Genomic DNA, 20,370 nt, shown 5'->3' on the forward strand with positions numbered 1-20,370 from the left:
ATTTGATATACAGATGGCTTATTTACAATTTACATACAGGTGGTTTTTTACATACAGATTGCTTGTTTACAATTTTCATTTTAGATTTTGTTCTAATACATCCTAACCGGACATTTAAGACATACCAAGTCTACAGATATACAGTTAGTAACAGAGTCTAAAATGCGAGTATATACATAGATGGGGGGGGGGAAGCTGTCCATTGTACGACAGGTTGAGATTTGTACCATTACCGGGGCCAGTTTTGCAATGCTCTCCCCCGAAGGTGCTCTTTAAGAGAGGTTTTGAAGGTAAGTATAGTTTTACTTTTCTTTACAGTTGTGGGAAGAGCGTTCCACCTTGATGTGGCATAATTGCGAAACGTGTATTCCCTTTTTTTGTGCCAAATCTGGGTTTCACATGATTTGTGGAGCTCCCTCTGGTGTTATGATCATGGTATTCCTTGACCTTTGGGAAGAATTTTGACATGTACATGGGTACCATAGAGGTGTAGTGGATCTTGTAGACCAGGCCCATTGCAAGTAGCTGTACTCTGTCGTCTACTCTAAGCCATCCTAGGTTGTCAAAGTGGGCAGAGGTGAGGTGGGTTCTAGATGAAAGGTCAAGCAGTAGTCTGACCAGTTTATTTTGCGATGTTTGAAGTTTTATTTTTAGCGCCTTGGGGGTGCTATGGTACCATGACGTGCAAGCATAGTCATAGTACCCTTGAATGAGTGCTCCTGCCAGAGTTTTCAGGGTGTTTTTGTTTACCAGAGAGGAGATCCGGTATAGGAATCTAGTTCTTTGATTGACTTTTTTTATTACATTGGATGCCATTTTGTCACAGGAGAGGTTTGCCTCAAGAATAGATCCTAGGTATGTAATTTCCTTCTTACTTGTGACAATAATGTCGCCCACTGCAACTGAGAAGTCGTCGGATTTGCTGAGATTATGTTTCGAACCGAAGAGAATGGACTCTGTTTTACCCAGGTGTAATGATAATTTATTATCGGCGAGCCAGGTGCAGATTCTGCCGAGCTCGGAGCTGAGGGTTTTTTCAACCTGGAACCTGTTCCTGTCAGAGACCAGCAGGGCTGAGTCGTCCGCGAACAGGAACAAGTTGCAGTCACATGCTGATGACATGTCATTTACATAAATTAGGAACAGTAACGGACCTAATATGCTTCCTTGTGGAACACCACAGCTCACTGGGAGGGGGGGGACAGAGTACCGTTTACCTCCACCATCTGTTCTCTCCCCTCCAGGTAGGATTGCATCCAGCTCACCGATAGTTTATCAAAACCAATTGCTTTTAGCTTGTCAATCAGAATGGGGTGATTGACAGTGTCGAAAGCCTTTTGTAGGTCCAGCATCACCATGCCGCAGTACTTGCCCTCGTCCACCTCTTGTTTGATGTGGTCGCTCAAATAAAGAAGGCATGTGTCAGTGGAGTGGGATGTTCTAAAGCCAGATTGAAATTCATAGATTAGTTTCTTTTCCGCGAGGTACTTTTCGACCTGTTCATATACTATTTTTTCCATGACTTTCGAGATGGAGGTAAGTATAGAAACAGGGCGGTAGTTGCCTGGGTCCAATTTGCTGCCCTTTTTGTGCAGGGGGATTACTCTTGCAATTTTGAAGTCTTTGGGTACTTTTCCCTGTTTTATGGAGAGGTTAATTATGTGAGCTATGACTGGTGAGATGGCGGTTGCTGTGTCTCTGAGGAATTTGGAGGGGATATTGTCGTGGCCAGTGGCCTTGTTAGGTTGGAGGGCGCTCAGTTTAATGAGTACCTCTGCTGTTGTTACCCTTGCTAGACTGAAATCATCTTTACGTACCCCTAGGTTTTTGTAGTAGGTCATGATGTGATCTACTCCAAAAAGCCCTGAGTGGGAGGGTAATTTATTTACAAGAGTTGTGGCTATGTTTGTGAAAAAAATGTTCAAGTACTTGGCCACATCCAGTTTGTCTGTGATGAGCCTGTTATCTGTCTTTATGTTTAAGTTAGAAAATCTCGTTTTGAGTTTTTTACTGCAGCCAAGCTGGTTATTGAGTAATTTCCAAAGTTCACGGGGTTTATTTTTGTTTTCCTCAGTTTTGACATTGATGAAATTCTTTTTGGCAGTTTTGATCATGGAGCTTACGTCATTTCTTAGTCTGTTTCTTTCAATTTTGAGTTCAGTCACGTGGGCCTGGAGTTCACTGCTCGTGCTTTTGGAAAGCATTGACTGACTTTTATGTCATCTGAAGAACATTGTCAGTTCTGGCCAAGGTTCTTGAACGCTTAGTGAGTGAACAAGTAAAGGAGTTTTTATGTAACAATGACATCCTGTCTAAACATCAGTCAGGCTTCAGAAAGCAACATAGCACCATCACTGCCACAATGAAAGTGGTGAATGATATTACGAGTATTTTAGATAATAAGCAGAGTTGTGCAGCTCTATTTGTTGACCTATCCAAAGCTTTTGATACTGTCGATCATTGCATTTTGAAGCAAAGGCTGGTCAGTATAGGCATGTCCAGCCATGCAGTGGGGTGGTTTGTAAACTACCTCTCTGAAAGATCCCAATGTGTTCAGTTTGATGGGCTGTCTTCTGAGTGGTTAAACATCACTAATGGTGTACCACAAGGTTCAGTTTTAGGTCCGCTATTATTCTCTATCTATATTAATAGTTTAGGTGAAAATGTCGAAGGAGCAACCTTACATTTTTATGCGGACGATACCGTTATGTACTGTGCAGGTCCCTCGATTAACGAGGCTGTTGTTAAATTACAGGCTGTTTTTAACATTATTCAGGCTCAGCTCTCTGAGCTTAAGCTTCTTTTAAATGTGGATAAAACCAAGGTAATGCACTTTTCTAAAGCTAAAGCTAAAAATACACCAGAGACTGCTTTGGATATTGTAACTACGCAAGAAATACAACTTGAAGTGGTTACCTGTTACAAATACTTGGGTATCTGGCTTGATGACTGTCTCACTTTTAAACTTCATGTCAATAACTTGCTTAAAAAGCTGAGGGTTAGGCTAGGTTTCTTTTACAGAAATAAGTCCTGTTTCTCGCTTGAGGCCAGGAAAAGGCTAGTCACTGTGACCTTTTTACCTGTGCTGGATTATGGTGATTTGTTATATATGAATGCACCTGCCAATTACCTGAGCAAGTTAGATGCTGCGTATCACAGTGCACTGAGATTTTTGACAAATTGTAAAGCACTTACGCATCACTGTACCCTGTATACCAAGGCGGTTATGCCATCACTTACTGTACGGAGGCTCAGTCACTGGTACTTTTTCATTTACAAAGCCATGTTGGATAAACTACCATCTTATATCTGCTCCCTGATCTCTCTGCGAATTGAAAGTACTTATTGCCTGAGATCGCATGCTGTGGTTTATTAAATGTGCCAAGTGCTAGGACTGTCTTAGGGAAGAAAGCTTTTAGATGTGCAGCTCCACTAACATGGAACAGTCTGCAAAAAGAATGGAAAATTACCAAGCTAGTACCACTACATGTTTTTAAAGCTCGGTTGAATGCTACAAAATCAGATGCTGTTGGTACCTGTACTTGTGGTTAAATATGTAAATTGTAATCCCTGTACATTTTGCTGTATGATGTCCTTTTGTTGTTCTGTTGTTTATGTCTTCTTGTGGAACCTACTGCTGCAGGTCTCCCTTGAAAAAGAGATCATTGATCTCAATGGGATTTTACCTGGATAAATAAAGGTTTTGAATTGAACCCAAACCTTGTTGTTTTTATTAATTGTATTACCAAATGGGTATCAAATAAACAGTAAGCATTGGTAACACAACTTCCAAAGTTACAGTAAAATAAAAAGGCCCCTGACTCGGACAATACACAATCCAACATGTTCAACAGAAGAGAATCAGTTATATTGTTTGTACACATGGTACTTTATATATATATATATACATACATACATATGTACTTTATATATATATATATATATATATATATATATATACATACATATCTACATGTGTACAAACAATATAACTGATTCTCTTCTGTTGAACATGTTGGATTGTGTATTGTCCGAGTCAGGGGCCTTTTTATTTTACTGTAACTTTGGAAGTTATATATATATCTGTTTGTTTAAGGTGTCCAGGTGATGCAGACAGGCTGGACCAGAGAGTGAGAGACAGAACTGGACTCCTCACAGCAGTGAACTTCAGCTCAGGTACAAAGACTCTTTTTTCATACTGTACAAAGAATCAAGAAAGATATTGGTTTAAATGAATGAAGTATTGACTTGAATACACTGATATACATTCCATTAAACAATACTAAATACTAGATCACCTACACATCAGTTAAGTTGAGGGTTTTTTCCATGCAAAAAGTTACATTTAGATGATAACAAGTAATATGACTATGTCAGCTTTCTAATTTAATGTATTGAAGGCAAAGCTATTTAACACATAGTGAGAACTGCTACTATTTATCTCTCAATATTGTCTGTAAAAAACGTGGTAAAAGTTATTCTTTCAGTGAGACAACAGAGCAAGCTTCTACAGTTGCACTACGTTTTGATAACAGTTAAATATTATTTTGATAATAACATATATTTCAATGTTGATGAACTTCATACTGTTCATTCATAATCTGATTGTCTTTGTAGCTCATTGTTGAAATAAAAAAAAACATTACAATTACAAAATAATTATATCTACAGCCCTAAACACACAAACACACCTCTTTCATAAATAACACACTTGTTCTGCAATAATATGTTTTATGTTTCCTGTCATTTTTGTTAGGAAAGGACATGCCTGAAAGACAGGACATGTTCTCCTTCTCTGAGGGTCAAGAAGAACATCCAAGAGGAACATTAAAAGCTGATGTTATGAGATTTTAAGACCAGTACAGGACATTCACTAAGAAACTACTTTTATTGTTAAAACAGTCAGCTGATCGAATGCAGCTATTTCCACATCTACACTCCATCAGCTGATTATTTCTATTTGCCTCACTTTATGAGCTTCACAACATGTACCTTGTTTCGCAACGTCACAAATAAATGGGGCCAATCTTCAGTCAGATGTGAATGTGTAATCTAACATTTTCAGTAAGAATAATGGACAAAAGGAGTGCAAATACAAATACAATTTATTGAAATGTGAACCAAAAGTTAATCAAATGTTTTAAATATAAAGCACATATGGACAGAAGGTATAAACCTATTAAATGTATTAAACACATTTAGTCAAATAAAGTGACCGACTAGGCCTGTGCAGTTGGTATCAGCTTTGCCCAGCATGGGCTCCTCCATCAGCCCTGGTCCTCCTCGCAGAGGAAAGACCCTCAGTCCTCTCCAAACCAACAGACAGGACATCCATCACACGGAGGTTTCTCCCTGAAGTCTCTGCAGCTCTCTGGACACCATGCTGTCTCAATCCGTCCACACTGAATATGAGATTGGGAAAATGAAAATAATAAATGCTTTAGACAATAAGAAACATAAAGTTGACTGTTGAGTTGCTCAGTTTTTTTAGATTGTCAATACTATTACTGTATAACTAATATCTCAGGTTAAGAGGCACATTCAAATAAAGATTGGTCTTTAAATACATTTTGTCTTTTTAATTGTTTGTCTAAAGTCAAGGATCTATAACTGGTACTTAGTTTTAATGATATAGTCTGGTTATTATGCTGTTTGGAGGAGGCCTCACAGGTAAGAGCACTAACTAGCTACCATCACATGTACCTTAGCTTGACTTAAATGTATTAAACGTATAGTTAAGTGATATCAAAATATAAATAACTAATGTCATGCAAACATATTAATATTTGCTTGATTCCAGTGTTGAATTTAGCACAATTGCATACAAACGTTAAGGGGTTTTAAGATGCTGATGTATTATGCTAAAAGCTCAATAACTTAGATTATTATTTATAGTTTTGCTGAATAGTTTCATGTCCGCTTACCTTAGAAACGTAAAATGCGACGGCAGCGTGCAGATGGGGAGCATGTTAGCTTAGCTTGGTAGCTTCAGCTAGCTCTGGAACTTCCAGCTCGGTGGCAGCAGGTCCCGCCTCGGCTCCGCCTCTTTGCCCTTATTTGGAGCAGGCTGGAGAAGGCGGGAGTTGAACTCTGGCGTCACTGTCGAGCCGTTAGTGGCCGACTCCGCCTACTAAGGGCTTCACGGCAACTGCAGAATCCTATGGGTGACGTCACGGACCCTACGTCCATTTATATATACAGTCTATGGTTAAAACGCATTTAACGCATGTGCAGAATGGCCCGCCCCATACATCCCACCAGTGGCAGCGCCAGGGTATGGCTGGGGTAGGCTACACCCATACCAAGAAATGGCTTAGCCCCACCATGAAAAACGATGTTAAAGTAAGCAAAATAAAGTCTGCCAACTCACGGAGTAAATTGCACGGACAGCAGTTAGTAAGATTGACTTCAGTAGCCACTTGTCTGGAAATACCGAAGACCAGAAACGGTTTTGAAAACTTTTGTCACATAGTGATCGTCTTCTCAATAGTACATCTTTGATAATGTCTTCTGGCCAATTAGAATCAAGATAACGGCGTGGTGTTGTTGCAGTACCACAGTACCATAACTGGTACGCAGGTTATGTTCGTAATCTGAAATGCGTATCGTCACTTGTGTCACAAAGCGCATTTGCGTACGACAGAGTCGGTCTCCGTGTGCACATACAGGACTGCTGTTAACGTCGGTCTGTACAACGGAATTGTGCCAAAACTACGCCAACCGGCTGCGGAGGGAGACTCCCCCCCTTCACTGGAGAACTGCGCTAAAACAGCTGAACACAACGTTCACACTCTGTGGTCACGAAGTACTCCACTAGCCCCCCCCCTGTCGACTTTCCTGAAGGACTCCCCCGTTGATAGAAATCAACACGTAATGAATTAAGACCCCACGGTTTGATGATTGATAGGTGTGTGTGTGCTCTCTTTCATTTTGACACGCAGAAAAATGTTATAATAAACATACATGGATATATCCGCCTTCTTTCATTTATCTTTCCATTCCCACAACAATATACATAAAGAAATGGCATATTTTGGACATAGTTCGAATGGTGATTAATCATGATTAATTAATTTTTAAGCTGTGATTAATCTGATTAAAATGTTTAATCGTTTGACAGCCCTAGTTATGACACATGTTGATGATGAGTTTGATAGTAGTGCCATTTCAGGAAAGTTTGAGTAATAGTCAATGACCACTAAATAGTCTTTACCTTTGAGATGAAACAAATCCATTCCAACTTTATCCCATGGTGCTGTTGGCACATCAGTCACTATCATGGGCTCTTTAGTCTGTTTGTTTCTGTGTGTCTGGCATGTGTCACACGTACCAATCAGTCTCTTGATGTCTTTATTTACTCCAGGCCAGAAAACACTGTCTCTCGCCCGTCTTTTGCATTTTTCAACACCCAGATGACCTTCATGTATTTTTTGTAGTACTTCCTGTCTCAATGCGCGTGGAATGACAATCCTGTGTTGTTTCAGTAATAGTCCATCCACAACACTCAGTTCACCTCTGATGTGGTAGAAGAGCGGACAGGAACCTACAGGCCATCCATTTAGCATATTTGCAATGACACACTGCAGCTCTGTGTCTTTTGCTGTTTCTTCAGCTATCTGTCTGGACTTTGTGTCTGATACAGGAAGAGCAGCAGACACCATGTTCACATGACTTTTCACATCCTCTTCAGTTGTACTCACATAATCCACTGTAGGTGCTCGTGAGAGAGCGTCAGCAAGTATCAGGTGCTTTCCAGGTGTGTAGATCAGCTCAAAGTTATATCTCTGCATCTTCATCATGAGACGCTGTATCCTTGGTACAAGTGGACGATGATCTGTCTCTACTGTGAATGAAGGTAGGCCATAAACGTAGCTGTGGAACTTCTCCAAGCCATAAACCAGTCCCAGACATTCTTTTTCTATTTGAGCATATCTGCACTCAGTCTGTGTCATTGAACTGGATGCATAGGCCACTGGTTTCCAATGCTCGCCTTCAACTTGTAGGAGCACTGCGCCTATTCCATCCTTTGAAGCATCTGTTGAAACTTTAATCTTCTTTGTTGGGTCAAAGAATGTCAATACAGGTGCAGTTGTGAGTGTCTGCCTGAGTGTTTTCCACTCTTGCTCCTGTTTGACTGTCCATTTAAACTCATTTTCTTTGTGCAGGAGGCAGGAGCTCACGGATGCAAGATGTCTTTGCAGATAGGTTTGGAATAAATTTACCTATGAAGTTGACCATCCCCATAATGCGAAGTACACCTGTCTTGTCGGTGGGCCTTGGCATATCCTGTATGGCTCTGATCTTTTCTTGGTCAGCTTGTACACCTTGTGCAGAGAGCTTGTCTGCGAGAAAGACAACTTCTTGAACTCCAAACTCGCATTTGCTCTTGTTAAGCTTGAGTATGCGCTCCAGCACCTTTTTCAGCCTCTCATTGTGTTCTTGTAGTGGAGAGCCCCACACAATGATGTCATCAACATATGCTCGAACACCGTCCAGCCCCTCAATGATGTGCTCCATCGCTCTGTGAAATATTTCGGATGCTGAGATGATCGCAAAGGGCAGTCTGAGGAAGCAATATCTGCCGAATGGTGTATGAAAGGTGCAATATTTGGTGCTGCTTTCATCCAGTTTCAGCTGCCAAAAGCATTGAGACACATCAAGCTTTGTGAAGAAGCTGGCACCTGCCATTTCACTTGTGATTTCCTCACGCTTGGGTATCTGATAATGTTCACCCTTGATGTTTTCATTAAGATCTTTTGGGTCCATACACACTCTTAAATCACCACTTTTCTTCTTTACACAGACCATCGAGTTAACCCAGTCTGTTGGCTCCTCGACTTTTTGTATCACTCCGAGCATTGTCATTCTGTCGAGCTCTTTCTTTAAGCGATCTCTGAGTGGCGCTGGAACTCTTCTTGCAGCATGCACAACTGGCTGTGCATTTTCTTTGAGCTGGATTTTGTATGTGAAGGGCAACACACCAAAACCCTTAAACACATCTGCATAACTCTGTACTATACAATCAATTGAGTCATTTGGTGTACTCACAGTTGTGTTGATGCAATACACTCTCTTGACAAGTTCCAAATCTTCACATGCTTTATCACTCAGCAGTGAATCAAGTCCATCAGCGACAACAGAGAAAAGTAGGTGGTGCAAACTGTTGATTTTCTTTCCATTATAATCTTTTGGTGCCTGTGTTCTTTTTTAAATTTGTGGCTTATCTTTCATTGCCTTGATGTCAGACAGGCTCATCAGGTTTTCTTTTGCAACAGTATCCAGTTTCATAGTTATTATTGTCCCATTAATCATCTGTGGAGCTATCCATTTGTCTTCTCTGATTGCATTAACCTCTTTTTGCTCAGTTTCACAGTTCACCATGCCAACAAAAAATGTCTCACTTAAATCATCGTCTTCCACTATGTTTACAGACTTTCCTTTCTTCCTCTCATTTCCTTTTGAGAAGCACTGCTTAGCAAAATGGTTCTGGCCCTGGCAATTAGAGCATTGCTTACCAAATGCCGGACACTGTCGTGGTTTGTGCTTCGAGCCGCAGCGCTTACAGGTGTGCTTACTGAATGTCCCTTCTTCCGACCGCTGTGTAGGCCACGTCTGTGCGCGCCATTTGCCTTGGCTGGAGACCGCACCAACTGCTGCGCCATCACTCACGTTAACCGCGCCCGCCATCTCGCTGAAAGTCCTGACGTGCATTTGGGACAGCTCGCTTACATGGCAGATTTTTATAGCTGCTTCACATGTCAGCTTGGTTTCCCTTAGCAGCCTTTCTCTGACCTTTTTATCCTCCACGCCAAAAACGATCTGGTCCCGTATCATGGAGTCCCTCAGCGTAGCAAAGTTGCATGACTGTGCTTTTAGTTTCAGGTCAGACAGAAAGCTATCAAAAGGCTCATGCAATTAGTCCAATAGTCCAAACGATAGCTGGGAATTCTGGGTAGTGTAGTGTCTTCTGCCATCCTTTACTCCGAAAAAATATTTGTTTCTCCGAATCGAAGGGGAAAAATACAAAAGCATTGCACACAATTTAAACCAATCAATGTTGTGTAATTATCAAGGATAATCTGGTGTTTTTTAGTCAATGAGTAGTGCAGATTTCACTGTAAAATCAATCGACAGTAAGAGGAATACTTACTTCCGGGTGTACAATTCTCCGTTATCCAATGGGAATGGACGCTCACATTGCCTTTAAGGGCAGCCGACACAAACGAATGCCGTGCTTCCATGAGCGTCAAATCCCGCCGCAGATGGGAATACATTGCAATCAGTTGAAAGCTATTTGTGTCCCTTTATGACGCTGAAGGAGCCTAGGAGCGTCACAACTGGACGCCACGGACACTGACCAAACGTCGCTCCTGGACGCTTAGGGACTGAGAGTGTGTTACTCAGTCACATGAATGCAGGGAAAATAAGTCTCTGTTTTCGGCTTTTAGCGCATTTCAAAACTTTTATGATTAAATGATATAAATAACGGCTATTCAAGTGTTCATACTGGAAAGTTGATTTAACTAAAAAAACAAACACGATTTACAGAAGTCGTTCCCAGGGGCGTCGCCTGGGGTAGGCATCCGGGGCTTTTCTCAATGTCAATGGACAAATTCTCGCGGAGATTCTGAAGATGGACATTAGACATTTCTTTAATAAAAAAGACGGCAATTCTCAAGTGGTGGCTCACACAACAACCCCAGAGCCACCACCTGAGCCAGGTGAACAAGGTATGTACCTGTCAGTAAACTTACAAGTTATGCGAACATGTAAGCAAAGCATAAATTATAGCTAGGTTGACGTTACTTTGAATCGCGCGGGTAAGCTAAACCGTTAGCAAGTAGCTATAGCTAGCCAGATATATTAAATAAACACTTTGTCATACAATCTAAATGTTGTGTTTTTTTAGCGTTACTTGGTGATTTCAAAGAAAGCTCTCTGGGAAATGTTGACTTACTGTCTGTGTTCGACATGAAGCTAGAAGCTACCTTACAGTAAGTAGTACACAGTTGATCCTGATTCCTGAGTCCTGTCAGTTATTGAGCTTTTTGTCATATATATGCTTTCTGATTTTTTGTGTTATTTCTGTTTCTGTTATTATGCAGTATAGTAAGCACTCTTTTTATGTAGTTGTTAGAAAACTAAGATGGTGGGTTTTTTTTGTCTTACACTGTGAGAATGATAAATACTTAAATAAACATGAAGAATATTATCTTAAGCATGATACTCAAAGCAATCCTCATTTAACCATATCAAGTAATTGTAAACTAGTATGTTGAGGAAAGAGGGTTGACATGTAATATAATTACACCCTTGTTAAAACTGTTGTTTTTTGCATCAAGTTATCTCATTCTTTTCAGTAAATGCTCTGAAACTAAAATATGTCAAAAATGATATGGTTACCTTACTTCAGGAGTGATTTTGAGCCACCATTTACATTGCCAAGGTATCAATTTGTATAAATTAAACCTACGTGAGTACCACGCAGACATTATGATAACGTTTAGTTTATTCTTTCAATTCATTTGTATTCTGTTCTAGAATAAATTTGAATTGTATCAAACAGAGAATGAGGAGGTCAAATATAAGGCAGTAAAAATGTTATATGTCATGCATGCAAATATAAAATCATTGTGTTGCAAATTAACATAAACAGATTTTGATATGATACGTTGTATTTACTTTATTTATCTAAAATGTTGAAATATTTTTACAAGGGATAGGAAACATAAAATAATAATAATAAAAAGAAACAGGAAATAATATACCCATTATTAGTATAAATCTAAAGAATAAACAATATACAGAATATGTAACAATACACTATAATAAACCATCTTACTAAAACCAATAGAAACATATATTTGTCTTTCTTAACCTTTTCATGCATGAATTATGAAAGCCTCACTCAAGATTTTTTTAACAAGTGTTTTTATTGCTCTTGGGGCATGAAAAACAAGATTTTAACTTTTGTTTCTTTTTATCTAGTTTTTTCAAATTTAGACAATTTAAAAATAAATGAATAAAAAATGTTTTTAAGGATGATGTTTTCCTTATTAAGTCACAAATCACAAACTCAGTAAATGAACACTGACATAAGAACAAAACAGAAAATTACCACTAGTTGTCATAAAGTAAAACAGTAAATAGGAAATGACAGTCTTTTCAAGTAAATGTATACATATAGTCTATAAAACAAACAATAGAAGCACACTTATTGTCAAGTATACCAACATTAAAATAAGATAATCCTTATGTGTATTATGTATGATGGAAATCAATCAAGGGTGAAAAGTTCAGTTTAAACCAGTAGGCTACATTAAAATAGTTATATTATCAGCTATTGCTTATGGCAATGAAAATCATAGCTCCCGCTATCCTCCAACAAAATATATACAGACTTTGGTAAAGTCAATGACAGAAAGGAATTATGTTAATATGCCACACAGTAGTGGCTTCTGTAGCAGATGCCGGAAGTACTTGCCACTGCCTGCAAATGCCACGGCGAAAAGTGTCAACACTCATTGTGTTCTAGTATGATAAATAAAATAACATTGTACCTTGAAAATCAATGCATTCTAATAGCGGGTACATTTGACACGTTGGCGGTTTTAGGTAGGCTATACAACAGCGCACCCTGGCGGTTCTAGTGTTAAGTAAAAGTAGAAGTAGCCGCACATCAGTCATGTGTACAGATCAGTTCGATAAAGTCATGCCAAAACAGCGACATTTTACACGATAAATACGGGTTTAAATAGCAGCATTTGCCACGGAAGGCGAGTGGCAGCTACCGTAAACCTTCTCTTACTCTGGCATCTTGTGGCAACTCCCGTTGAGCAGCGGCAGATGCCTCGGCAAGTTGTGGCATATGCCGGAAGTACTTGCCACAGCTACCACAGAGTAGGGGCCTCTGTGGCAGATGCCGGAAGGACTTGCCACTGCCTGCAGATGCCACAAAATGCGCTTGCTGTCTCTCCTAAAAAGAGAACCAGCGTCGTAGGACCGGAAAGCCAGAGTTTTCCCTGAAGTTAGCCGGCTAAGCGAAAATCCTGCTTCGTAGTACAGGCCTCTGACGTCCGAATATCACATTTGTTTTCTATTTTCAACAGAATAACTTTATTGACAGAAATAATCTTTTTTTATTATTTTAGGTTACTAAAAAGGTCATATTACTTTCACTATAATTCACGGTACAATTGACATTACAAACCTTCATGTGTATTAAAGGAGCCCTATTATGCTCATATTTGATACGCAGAGTGAAGCAGGTAGGACCCAAACGCAGATAACACTTGATAATACCTTTATTGCAAGGGCTCTTATCTAATATATAACTTGAACAAACAAAACACTCTACGGTGAACTAGGTCACAAACAAAAGAAGCACCAACACTGAACACAGGAGTAGACAAGACTAAATACAGGGAGGGGTAATCACAAGACGAGAAACAGCCGGGCAGGGGAGGAGAAACACAAGGGCCACAGGTGAACACAATCAAACAACTAGACACACCAGGGAAACTAACGACGGGAGGAAAAACACAGGGAAAAGGACCAGACAATAACCCAGGAGGAAAACATGACAGCAAACACCCAAACATACAAAACTACAAGCGTGACATAAACCTAGGAGTGTGACAGAACCCCACCCCTCAAGGGACGGATCCCAGACGTCCCAAAAAACAAAGTCCAGCAGGGTGGGTGGAGGGGATCTGGAGGACAGGTCTGGAGGACGGGTCTCGGGCGGACGGCCCGGGGGCAAGGCAGAGAACAAGGAGGGGAACTCGGGCGGACGGCCCGGGGACAAGGTAGAGACCATGGATGGGGTCTCGGGCGGACGGCCCGGGGGCAAGGCAGAGTTCAAAGAGGGGAACTCGGGCGGACGGCCCGGGGGCAAGGCAGAGTTCGAGGAGGGGGTCTCGGGCGGACGGCCCGGGGGCAAGACAGAGTTCGAGGCGGGGCGAAGACCACAGCGGGCGAACTCAGGGGACCGGGCTCGAGGGTGAAGACCGGACAGCTCCGGAGGCCGAGCAGGAGCCGGTGTCGACCGGACAGGATCCGGAGCCGGTGGGACAGGTGTCGGCAAGATTTCCCACGGAAGAGGACACAGGGCCGGCAGGACCCCCGGCAGGAGAGCAGTCGGTGGAACCTCCAACGGCACAGGACATGGTGTTGGCAGGACCCCCAGCGGAAGAGTAGTGGGCGGGACCTCCAACGGCACAGGACATAGGGTTGGCAGGACCCCCGGCAGGAGAGCAGTCTGCGGGACCTCCAACGGCACAGGACATGGAGTTGGCAGGACCCCCGGCAGAAGAGCAGTCTGCGGGACCTCCAACGGCACAGGACATGGGGTTGGCAGGACCCCCGGCAGAAGAGTAGTCTGCGGGACCTCCAACGGCACAGGACATAGGGTTGGCAGGACCCCCAGCGGAACCTCAACGGCACAGGACATAGGGTTGGCAGGACCCCCGGCAGAAGAGCAGTCTGCGGGACCTCCAACGGCACAGGACATGGGGTTGGCAGGACCCCCGGCAGAAGAGCAGTCTGCGGGACCTCCAACGGCTCAGGACATGGGGTTGGCAGGACGTCCGGCAGAAGAGTAGTCTGCGGGACCTCCAACGGCACAGGACATGGGGTTGGCAGGACCCCCGGCAGAAGAATAGTCTGCGGGACCTCCAACGGCACAGGACATAGGGTTGGCAGGACCCCCAGCGGAACCTCCAACGGCACAGGACATAGGGTTGGCAGGACCCCCGGCAGAAGAGCAGTCTGCGGGACCTCCAACGGCACAGGACATGGGGTTGGCAGGACCCCCGGCAGAAGAGCAGTCTGCGGGACCTCCAACGGCTAAGGACATGGGGTTGGCAGGACCCCCGGCAGAAGAGTAGTCTGCGGGACCTCCAACGGCACAGGACATAGGGTTGGCAGGACCCCCAGCGGAACTGCCAACGGCACTTGAGTAGGGACTTGAGTGGGAACTCGAGAGAGGGCTTGAGAGGGAACTCGAGAGGAAACTTGAGAGTTGACTTGAGAGGTGACTTGAAAGGGATCTCGAGAGGGAACTTGAACGGAGACTCGAGAGGTGACTTGAGAGGGGACTCGATAGGGAACTCGAGAGGGGACTCGAGAGAGGGCTTGAGAGAGAACTCGAGAGGTGACTTGAGAGGGGACTCGAGAGGTGACTTGAAAGGTGACTTGAGAGGTGACCCGAGAGGGAACTCGAGAGGTGACTTGAGAGGGAACTCGAGAGGAGACTCGAGAGGGGACTTGAGAGGGAACTCGAGAGGAGACTTCAGAGGGGACTCGAGAGGGGACTTGAGATGTGTCTTGAGAGGGGACTTGAGAAGTGTCTTGAAAGGGGACTCGAGAAGAGACTCGAGAGGGGACCTGAGAGGGAACTCGAGAGGAGACTTGAGAGGGAACTTGTTACAGCCGCTGTTACCTTGTGCCCTTAACTCTGTTTGTGTGTGGGTATGTAAATGAGCTGTGCAGTTCCTCTGCTGTCATTGGCCGTCCCGACCTCGCAACATCCGCGGTGATTGGACGGACGTCACCCAATCCCCGCCCGCTTCTGCCACGTCATCCGGGGGAGGAGTATAAAGGCCGGGCACGGACACCATTCGGGAGGCTCTGTATTGTGGGACAGACGCCTCAAGCCTCTCATTGTGATACTGCCATATTCTGTGCCTCGTTAGACTGCCTAGCAGTGTGTTCAGTAGGGTTTCTGTGCGAGCACACTGATTAGCAGTGTGTCGTAGTATTCTGTGTTTAGTGTAGGGTTTGTGTGTGTGTATTGCGTAGATCCAGGTTGCTTAGCTCCTGTAGAACCGCAGTTAGATTATTGACATTGTGAAACAGCTTAGACCCAGGTTAGCTTAGCGCCTGTAGATCAGCATTTGTGAAACTATTGCTTAGACCCCGGTGATTAGCACCGGTTGATCAGCAACAGCTGTGTTTCCACACAGCTTCCTTTGTTTAGTGTTTTGTTCCACTTTAGAAGTGAGGTACGTTCTTTCTTTTGTAGCATACTGTGCAACTATCTTTTGGAGTCCTTTGTTGTTAAACCGTAACAGTTTGGTCCGTTGTTGGTCCAGGCTGTTTGTGTGGATATTATTGTGTTCAAAGTTTTGGTTACAAATAAACCACCGGTAACAATTACCAATTCCAAACTGGTCGTGTCGTGTCCCTTTGTACCCCTAGCCAAGAGGGAACGTAACAGAACTCGAGAGGAGACTAGAGAGGAAACTTGAGAGGGGACTCGGGTAGGAACTTGAGAGGAGACTTGAGAGGGCTGGAACCATGGTTGCTGGGGCCAGGACTGGGGCTGGAACCATGGCTCTTGGGGCTCGGGCTGCTAGCTTGGCCTTGCGACTCTCTTAGCAGCCGCCTGAATACTCCGTGGACCTCCATAAGCCAGATGAGTTCCAGAATACGACTCCTGGACAGGAGCAGGAACTGGGGCAGAAGCATGGGTTGACTTCAGACGGAACCCACCGAGGCGTATGGTACCAGGTTGGGAATTGGGAGACAGGGAGCTAGCATGCCTGGGGCTAGCAGGCCGGGAATCACACACCGGGAGGATCTTTGAAATCCAGCCAGGTAAGAACTTCACCAAACCTGGTTTCTCTCTAGCCATCTGGCGTGCCTCCGACAACACAGCCTGTCGCTGCTGAACTCCCGGTGCTCTCTTCCATCGATCCGAGCAGTTAGCCAAAAAAAAGGAAAAATTCAATAATTCCAGCTCGAACGGATCTGCTGGGCCCATTTCTTGGTTGGTGCTTTCTGATACGCAGAGTGAAGCAGGTAGGACCCAAACGCAGATAACACTTGATAATACCTTTATTGCAAGGGCTCTTATCTAATATATAACTTGAACAAACAAAACACTCTACGGTGAACTAGGTCACAAACAAAAGAAGCACCAACACTGAACACAGGAGTAGACAAGACTAAATACAGGGAGGGGTAATCACAAGACGAGAAACAGCCGGGCAGGGGAGGAGAAACACAAGGGCCACAGGTGAACACAATCAAACAACTAGACACACCAGGGAAACTAACGACTGGAGGAAAAACACAGGGAAAGGACCAGACAATAACCCAGGAGGAAAACATGACAGCAAACACCCAAACATACAAAACTACAAGCGTGACATAAACCTAGGAGTGTGACAATATTGAGGCTTATATTTGTATTTAGTGCATCTATACGTCTCCATGCATTAATGTTTAAAAAGCTCTTTATTTTTTTCATACTGCCTGTGCTGCAGCAGCTCTTTTCACCCTATGTCTGAAACCAGAGCCCAGTCTGCTCTGATTGGTTAGCTGGCCGGCTCTGTTGTGATTGGTCCACCGCTTGGAGATGTCCTGCCCCTCAGCCTATCATGTAGAATGCGTTGGAGGGCTAGCCAAAAGAAGCACAAGTGTTACATGTCACTATGTTACAGAAGGGGGGGAATTGTGTCGGAGAGAAACTCAGGGATTTTAGCCTTTGCAGACCATTTACATGCACACAATCCTATATAACACACTACAGGAAAGGTCAATATGGAGTCAACAACAAGGGCATTTAAAATAGAGAAGTTGATGCAATTATTTCATAAATGCATGTTCAAATGTTTCAAAAAAGATGGCTCTGGGCATATGTGAGTAAAACCTGACTTAATTCACCCAATTACAGCTCAATTTACATGTCCTTGAATGTAGCACTGCTTTGTCAAAAGAGGTGTACATTACTCCTGTTCTGGCTGCTTTACACTGGCTCCCTATAGAACACAGGATAGAATTTAAAATTCTTCTTCTCGCCTACAAAGCCCTTAATGGGCAGGCGCCATCTTACCTTAAAGAACTCATTATACCCTACTGTCCTACTAGGGCATTGCGTTCCAAGAATGCAGGGTAGTTGGTTGTTCCTAGAGTCTCTAAAAGTACAATGGGAGCCAGAGCCTTTTCTTATCAAGCTCCACATTTGTGGAATCAGCTTCCAGTTTGTGTTCGGGCGGCAGACACCCTATCCGTTTTTAAGAGTGCGCTTAAGACCTTCCTTTTTGATAAAGCTTATAGTTAGGGCTGATTAGATTCAGCCCCTAGTTTTGCTGATATAGGCTTAGTTTGTCGGGGGACATCTTACTTCTTCCTTCTCTCTGTCTATACCTGTGTACTCTCATGTTCCGATTAACCCAGCTTCCCCAAATGTCTTTCTTTTTGGTGTCTATATACGCCGGGATCCGGAGACATGGATGATCCTGCGGTCCTGTGTCCTGGATCGTGAGCCCTGGATTGAGTCGTGGCTGTGGTCCTGGATAATAGGTCCTGGATGGATATCCTCGTGGATTCATCTTCCTATTATACACACATGCATTTCCAAACATTTGGACTACCTATGTTGCAAATGTATTATCTTTTCAATTTACACACGGCATCTATTGCACGTCTGTCCGTCCTGGGAGAGGGATCCCTCCTCTGTTGCTCTCCCTGAGGTTTCTCCCATTTTTCCCTTCAAACTGTGGGTTTTCTCTGGAAGTTTTTCCTTGTACGATGTGAGGGTCTAAGGACAGAGGGTGTCGTATTGTCATACTGATATTCTGTACACACTGGCAAGACCACTGAGACAAATGTAACATTTGTGATATTGGGCTATATAAATAAACATTGATTGATTGATTGAGTGTACGCTGTCTTACCAGACAATATTTGATTTAGTATTCTTCCTGTTTTTATGTGACGTAGGACATGAAAAAGTAACTTTGTGACTTTGGTCCTGAACAAATATCCAATAACCTTTTCTAATCCACTGGAGCAGCTGGATGTCAGGTGAAAGACATTTCGTGTAGGCCTCTGACGTCTTGCACGTCAGCACTGATGTTAGGTGACGGCACCAGAGTTTAGCAGTAAACTCAAAATGATATGATCAAACCCACCTTTATATTAGTGTTAGCATCAAAAGGTATCAACAAGAGATAATCAACATGTGTGACAGTTAATCCTGTGATAATAAAGGCAGTTTTCTTATTGCATATAGGCAGCATAGGAGATGTATACTTTCATTAACATGCTCTGCTGAATGTGAGGGCTGTTTATCAGTGTCAGAGGGAAGCAGATACAAGTGCAGCTCTCAGTGGAGTCACAGCATCTCACTCACTGTGTTTGGCTCACGCTGTGCGAGGAAGGATGAGTGTATATCAGCATGTGTGGGTCTGCTGTCTGCTTTTATCAGTTTCAATTTTTAATAAAAAACTCTTGGCAAATAAAGCCTTATCGTCTGAAAAGTTACATTTTGTCTTATAGATACATTTATTAGGTTTTAGTCTCAGTCAGCGGCACAAAGATTACATCAATCTTTGTGCCGCTGACCTTTAATTAAAGATGTATGGGTTAGATATAATGACAACAGGTGGAGGCTGGTCAAGGAGTGAGACTTTCATTTGCTTTAACTGATTAATCAATATTACCCCAATGTTTTTCTTTTCTTTTTCTCACATTGTACGTGATAGGCTAAGGGGGTTGACCCATCACAACAGAGCAGACTGGGCTCTGGTTTCAGACAGAGGGTGAAAAGAGGTGCTGCAGCACAGGCAGTATGAGAAAAACAAAGATCTTTTTGAACATTAAAGCATGGAGACATGTCAAGAAAGGCACAAAATACAAAGATGAACCTGGAAATGAGCGTAACAATATTATAACAATAATATGAAGCCACATCATTGATGAAACAGCTGAGCATTAGTGGCACTCGTGCTATTTGGAGACAGACATTATTGTTAAATGCTGAAACTCGTGCAGATGTGAGTCCTTCCTCCAGCATATTTGAAAGGACTAATTTGCTATTCATGTCCGAGTCCACTCCACTAAAAGATATTGTACATAACTTCCAGAGGACACAATGGGGAGCAACAGATTGGATGGAGCCATAATGAAACTTCACCAGCAGTACTCAATTGCTTCTTCTATTCAACCAGACCTCTCAAGGCTAAATAAAAAGCTTATATTCCTCAAGTGGACAGCATCTCTGCAAATTCACCCACAAACCAAATACAACTCCCTGTGCACATCACTTCTAAGGGTCAGAATTTGTTTTAATGAGTGTGTGAATGGGAAAGTCCGAATGCAAATGTTCTATATTTGCTGTAATGAAAAACGCTTTGGCTTTGTGAGATAAGAGGTTCATGCTAAAGTCATCAGGTTGAAAGGGCATATGGAATATGACATGTTTATCAAAAACAATCAAAAAACCATTAAAGCATGCACAGAGCAATAGGGTTACTGTATCTATCTAACGCCTGTAACACCCCTAATCTGAATGTTTTCCAGTTCATAATCAAGGACTGGGATACAAAATGATAGGATTATGTTTCAGAAACTGCATGTTTT

This window comes from Gymnodraco acuticeps, unplaced genomic scaffold (assembly GCF_902827175.1).
Source record: "Gymnodraco acuticeps unplaced genomic scaffold, fGymAcu1.1, whole genome shotgun sequence".
In the NCBI taxonomy this organism is placed as follows: Eukaryota; Metazoa; Chordata; class Actinopteri; order Perciformes; family Bathydraconidae; genus Gymnodraco; species Gymnodraco acuticeps.